The sequence below is a fragment of the Xiphophorus hellerii genome, chromosome 3, assembly GCF_003331165.1.
Source record: "Xiphophorus hellerii strain 12219 chromosome 3, Xiphophorus_hellerii-4.1, whole genome shotgun sequence".
Taxonomy (NCBI): Eukaryota; Metazoa; Chordata; class Actinopteri; order Cyprinodontiformes; family Poeciliidae; genus Xiphophorus; species Xiphophorus hellerii.
In genome coordinates, this window is record NC_045674.1 from 12,023,435 (window position 1) to 12,030,899 (window position 7,465).

The window sequence follows — 7,465 nt, forward strand, 5'->3', positions numbered from 1 at the left end:
TACAGGTTGATACAGGAAGGATCCAAACAGCCCTACGCGGTCATTGTCACATCTAACTGTTGCTACGCGCGTTTTTATAACTGTGTCCTCTTACCCTTTTAGCAAGACAGATTAAAACAGACGAAAAAGAAAAATGAGCTCAAGTTTACGTCCAAAAGTTATTTTCTGAGCTAATTTTCACTTTGTGTGGTGCAGCCGATCATCAACTACATCCCCCCTTCCCTTTCTCTCAGCAACAGACGCTCACTTTCACTGCTCTCAGCCAATCACGGCGCAGAATCTAACTCGCTCTGACGTAGGTGGTTTCCAAGCCACGCCCACTCTATTGTAAGTGAACGGGAGCTGTCCTGGCTAACGTCAGTTCCTCGGCAGGCGATTGGACGGACGAGGAACGTCTCGGGGCCAATGGTCGCGCGTTGCGATGATGTCATCACTAGTGTTGCCACCAGCTGGACTTACGGGGCGTGGCCTGTAGTAAACTCCGCTAACATTGTGTTTGTAACTTGCAGATAGTGAATATGAATTTGTATAATGAAAATGATCCCCAGTTTATGTTTTATATGACGACAAGTGTCAGATGGGCATTTTGCACGTGGCATTACTTGGATATGCAACATATGTTGGTGACCTTCAGTTTCTGCATAAACAACGTAAAGTGACGCTACCTTGCAGAAGATAGGTCCATAATTGCAAACATTACATAACCGCTGGCAAGTGTGTGTAGTAGAATATCAGACTCATGCTGAGGCAGACCATCAGATCTGGAGTGAACAGTGCCCCCTGCTGGTATGCAGGATTGTAACGTTGAAAATAGGAAATTCAGACTTGAAAACACAAGGAAGCCCCTGATTGGATAGTGGTGCTGTATGTCTTGTAAGTGTATGGCAACCTCTCCCCACTGTTCTTTCCTACATGTGTGAACATTTTGTGTGTGTGTGTGTGTGTGTTGAAAAACTGTGAGACAGAGGAGCTGGACATTGTTAAGCGTGGATTTAGAGTGACATCTAGCGGTGATGGGTACGCATCGCAACTGATGACAAATCTGTTAATCTACTTGAACACTCAAATAAAAGTAGTGAAGTTTTAATCACAGCTATGTTCTTAAACAATATCCAAAACTTTAGGCATCGCACTGAGTAATAGAAGGCAGATAACTTTTGAAGAAAGTCAAAATAAAACCAATTTAAAGTATGCCACAAGCCATATATAAATGTGGAAGAAGGTGATATCAAACTTTATGGTCACACTATTAATTACCCTAAAGCATGGTGGAAGCAGCATCATGATGTGGGTATGCTTTCACAGGGAAAGGGACAAAGAAGCTGATCAGAATTAAAAGATAACTTTCAGCAGGACAATCTTAACAATAACCAGATCCACAAAGGAATAATTTAGATCAAATAATGACTCTATCAAAGTATAGAATATTAAATTGGTTTTCACAAACTATCTCCATCTAATCAGAAGCAAATTTAGTCTCTAGATGTACAAACCTGGACATCTATTGTTGATTCTATATTGCATTGTGTTTCTGTGTTTGTAATGACATAAAGCACTTTGAAATGCCTTGCTGCTGAAATGTGCTATACAAATAAAATTTGATTGATTGATTGATTGATTGATTGAAGCAACATACCACAAAAAACTTGCAGTTGTTACTGCAATGCAAACCCTGGAAGAAAAATTGACCTATGAGGCCAGAATGCATGCCGCGCTTTTCAGATTTTATTTGGAATAAAAATTTTAAAACAATTTTCTTTCAACTCTGCAACTGTTTGTGAGCATTTGTTTTTTCATATAAAATCCCAATAAACAGAGTTATTGTTTGATGTTGAAAAATTGTGATGCTGACCATAAATTACTCTAAACTTCTTTACAACTTTAGCCCCGCTGTTCTCCTTGGTCTTCATGATGCTGATTGTTCACTAATATTCTCTAATAAACAATAAACAGCCGGATATATAGGAAGCTTAAACAACACACAGTTGACTCTGTTTATTAATTTGTTTACTTTTTTGTTTTGATTTAGTTTTATTTTGTTTTATGTCACACACATGCTGTTTAATCTCCTCTTTTGTTTTATGCTACGTGTTTATATATCCTACATTTTATAAAGCACTTTGTTATATCTGACCTATAAAAGGTACTGTATAAATAAAGTTTACTTATTTACTTAATTATTTGCAGCAGATTGTATTTAATGTGGGGAAAATTAAAAGAGGGCTAAATACTTTAAATACGAATCCATCACTTTTCAGAGTTTTGTTTGCATAAAATTGATAAATTCTTGTACATTGTTGTGAAAACTATTCATATTGTACCTTTACTAGCCATTATAACATATACATAACTACAGACATGTTTTCACCAGCTCCGCATTTCACTCCATCATTTGAATTTGCTCTTAAAAAAACATATAAAAGCTTGTTCTTTAAACTTAGATCAGTAAAGCATTTGGACCTTATGGGGAAAAAACTGAGAACGTGTCAGCTTACAAATATTTGGACACATGGATTGATGACAAATCACAAAAGGTCTTTTCCACCTCATGTAGAACATCTGCTGGAAAAGCTCAAAGCCGTGAGTGGCTTCTTGTATCGACACAAATCCTGCATGAAGCTGGAGATAAGGAAAAAGCTCGTGTAAGCAACTTTCCTGAATGTGTTGTAATATGGAGACAGTATCCACAAGAATGCAGCTTCAACACTTTGTTGTCTGCATGCAATATGTCACAGTGCTTTGCATTTCATCACATACTCTGCCTTCAGGAATCAACACTATGAACGTTATGCCTTAACATCATGGTATTCAGTAAAACAAAGGAGGCAACAGCAACTGGTTCACATTCATTTTTGAAGCTGTCTTGGGTAAGCAGCCTTTATATTTGCTTCGCCTCGTGTCTCCAGTCAGAAGTTGACACAAAATCACATTTGCTTCTTTTCACTGTGGCCAAAATCTCCTCAGAGGATTTATTTTACGTTGCACCTTGGTGCTGGAATAATTTGCAGAAGTCATTAAAACTCCAACAGTTTATTCAGAAGAATAAATTTAAAACTTTTCTGCTTAACTGAAGAGCGTAAATGCTATTCTTAAATCATTTTAAATTATTTTATTAAGTCTTAATACTACAATCTATTTTTGTCTGTTTTTATTTCGGAAGTTCTCGAGGGAATTTTGTAATGTTTTAATCGTCTGTACCTATTATTTAATATCCTGTATGCTGGTGTGACTCCTGGCCACGTCTGTCTTAAAAAAAAAAGATTATTTTATCTCAAGCAACTTCCAGGTAAAATAATGGTTAAATGAAATAATTTGCTTTTTTAGTAAACTTACATATTCAAGATCATCCAACTAATTTAGACATCAGATCATTTAAGTATATTTGCACCATGACAACCTCCTTTACTTTTCTTTACTTTTCAAAATACATAAGTAAATTGGCTGTACTTACATGTTTCTTTCATCCTTTATTTTATTTCCTATAAAGTTTCTATACTTACAACTTATCCTTGCTGCAAGGCAAAAGTGCTTCCAATTGCGCCACCATGCAGCCATAAATGAAGTATTGATTCTTAAATAGAAACTGTCTGAAAATATGAAGTAAGCTTAAATATCTAAAAACCAACATACCAACCCTGAATCGGAGTTTATTCCTCAAATCAGATGAGGAATAAACTCAGTTTATAATAAGTCTGGAAATAAGAGTGGGCAAAAAAAAGTGTTGGGAACTGTTGGCGATACATCTGGTTATTAGTTTTTGTTGCTATTTTTTTTTAATACAAGTTTATTTGATTAGACGCATTTAAGTGTGACAAACTAACATCAAACCACTAAAGGAATCTCTAACGGTAAATATTTTTTACTGCATGACCTCATTTCCCTTCCCCTTCACGTAATATCCGAGTAAAGTTCCTTCAAGTTCACGGTTATAATGTGACAAAATGTTGAAAACTTTTGCACTGAGTTTGCATTCACTCCTCCTCACACCTGCCCACGTGTTTTCTCTGATGACGCCCTTGGAAATGAAGCTGAAGGTTTTTCCATGAGCCTTCAACCAAAACATGCTGTTTAAATTTTTGCTCATTTTGAATTCAGGAATCCAGATGTTTAGATAACATTCATACAGGCTATGCTGTTTGTATGTTTCTTTCCAGATAGTATGATGTTTGCTTCAAGAATTTATTGATGTCTCACTGAATCTATTTTTCCCTGAAGAAAATAAACATTTTTGACGCTCAAAGGAGCATCGATCTGCTCTGTGAAAAGTTGAAAGAGGTCTTCTTTCTTTGTTCATCAAACATTGCCTTCATTTTTTTTCTTCTCCAAACACATTCTGCCTCAGTTCAGCTTCTATTTTAAAGAAATTATTTCAAGAATGTTTTTATAAGCATTTGTTTTGCTCATGTTTCTGTCTAGCATCTGAAGCTGTGAATCTACAGTTATTTTACGGTCAGACAGGACTTTGATCTTCCTTTTCATCAGTACTAAAAGTAGTTTTCTCACAAAGTTTGTACAGTTTGAGTCCAATCTTTTCCTGTCAGCTGTCAGAGACAGCAGGTTATAAATGCTTGGAGAAGCATTTATGACCTTGGGCCAAGGTTGGAAAACTGCAATGAATCTTTTAAATTAGCAACAACAGATAACTGTCCATGGTAACTCTGAGAAGGAATAAAACTTCCCTAACAAGTTGGTAAATGCTTTTTCTCAAAGCTATCGAGCAGCCTTGAACTTCCACATTATTATGCTGGTTTTCTTTTTTTAAAAAGAAAAAGAAATATTTCATTTGTAGCATTTATTTATTTACCAGCCTAACGTCATAACAGCCATAGCATGACAATTATGTTAACACCTCAAATAGCCTTAGACGCTAAACAGATCAAAAAGCCTCATGACGGGTAAAATGGTGATATAGATGCAGTGGAATGCAAAAGTGTATAACTGGGAAGATGAGAGAAAAATGATGCATGGCTTAAATCTTTGTTTTACAAATAAAACTCTGAAAGGTGCGGCATGGATATGTATTTGGCTCCCCTGAGTCAATATTTCATGGAACCGCTTTCTAGATTCCTGTTTGAAACAAACTTTGTGAAAACCTGAAATGTGCAGAAACTATTGGTTCCTTTAAATCAGGACTCAAAATGAGTTTCTTTTATGACTTTAATATCTGTATTTTAACATATTTTTCTTATGTGCAATGATTTATGCTCATGATTTGTTTATTTCTGTCTTTCCTGTAACTTCCAACAAATCACTTTGAATTGCTTTGGATATGAATCTTTTCGTTTTTCTTTTTTTTTTACCTTGACCTAATAGCAGAATGCAGATAAATCTGCTGATTTCATTGATAAAATAATTTTTAAAACATTAATGCAATTTCTAGAGCCTAGAGGGCCACATAAAATCTTCGGGCGGACCGGATTTGCCCTGCGGGCCTTGAGTTTGGCACATCTATGATAGAGAATCTGTGAAGGGAGGGAAAGATTAGGGTGATGAGAAAGAGGACTTCCAACCTCAAAGACTTTGAGCTCATCACTGAAGCCAAACGGTCAGAGATTTCATTTTGGTGTTTCTAACATTCAATAGAGACTTTTAACGGAGAAAGTGTGTGAATAATTATGGAATGTTTTTTTCCCCTGTTATAAATAAATTCATGAAATCTCACCTCTCCCACATGCCAGGGTCATTTTCAATCAGAAAACAACTTCTTGGATGAAAGAAGGGGTATCTATCAGGGGTATAGATAATTTTTTTTCCCAATTCACTGTATATCCATTTAGCTGATTTAACTTATTTTCTTCCTATTTTTTATGATGACTAACATTTCTCTGCTTTATTTTATTTTAATGGTTTCTTTTCTGACCCCTGTGCCTCGTTAGCATCCGTCCCTCTTGCTATGATCTCTGTCCTCCACAGGGCACCTGACCCCTGACCTCCACCCTTCACCCCCGCCCTGTGCAGTCACCGTCAGGCCGTCACTCAACCCTCAGAGACGCTGGACTCCTGCTGCGCCCTGGTGTCAGGGCAGCATCAGGTAACAGGAAAGATTTTGACTTTGAATAGATGAGATTGCTCTTTTGTTTTATTCTCCCACTGAACTAACTGAATCCGCCCAACATAAAACCTGACCGTTTTTAAGTGCAGACATTAAGTTCATACAGCAGGTCTTGGTGCCAAATTCTGATTTATTTATTTATTTGCTTTTTGCTAAAATCCGATTTTTTTTTTTTTTGTTTGTTCACACAATTAAACCCAACAGTGAAGGGATTACGTAACCAAAGCGACCCTCATGCACAGAAGAAGAACTTTGACTTCACGTATTTACGGAAGAAATAACTGATCCAAAGTGCTTATGGATCAATTTTAATGTTTATTCAGCAATGGAGCCAACAGTGTCGTCACAAGATTGTCTTTCTTTGAGTTTCCAAAGAAAGACAATACAAATAAAACACAATTAATAACAGTGACTTTTAGCAGAGCTTTCACTGCAAGTTGTAGAGAAGTCTCTCTAGAGGTGACGCCAGAGCCAAGAGTTGTGCGACTGCGGTGGTGCACATTTCTTTCATAAATTCATAATCGTAATTTTCATAATTTGTATTACATCCTGATTTGCCTTGTCTGGCTTCTCCTGGTGCAGAATTATGACCCATGTCTCACATCAATGACATAAAAGTCTGATAAAATGTGACATGACCATTCAGACTGCAGACGCTTTTAAAAGATCGGATATCCAATTTAGTTTCACATATGAAGCAGCACACATCGGATGAAGAGATCAGTATTGGGCCGTTCAGATTGCAGTGAAAAAGTCGGATATAGATCGCATGGCTACAATTCTGATCTTTTCACAAAAATAGAAAAAAAATCTGATTTGTGCCACTTTCAAATACAGGTCTGGAAAAAATTAAGAGCCCAGAGCACTGAGACTGATTGAAAACCTCCTGGTTATTTCACCAAATACTGATTTCTGAACTCTTCCTGGTTTAAAAGACTAGTGTTGTTGTTTCTAAACAATACTAAATGAATATGAACTTGTTTTCTTTGATTTATTTGAGGTCTGAAAGCACGGCATCTTTTTCTTTATTTTGACCATTTCTCATTTTCTGCAAATATAAATACTACATTTTTACTTGGCAGTTCAGAAACACATTGTCAGTAGTTCATAGAATAAGAGAACAATGTTCATTTTACTCAAACATATACCTATAAAGAGTAAAAACAGAGAAACTAATTTTAAGTGGTCTCTTAATTTTTTCCTTGAGCTGTATGTAATTAAATCGGATCCAATAGTTTTCAAAGCACCTGCCGTCCAATGATCATGTCGCATTTTATGCAACTTTTTTATTATTGACAAAATGCATGTCTCATTTGCATTGAGACATGCACCATAATTCTGCACCAGAACAAGCTAGATGACGTAAATCAGGGAGTAAATAAAGGCTGAAAATTATTATTATGAAATTATAAA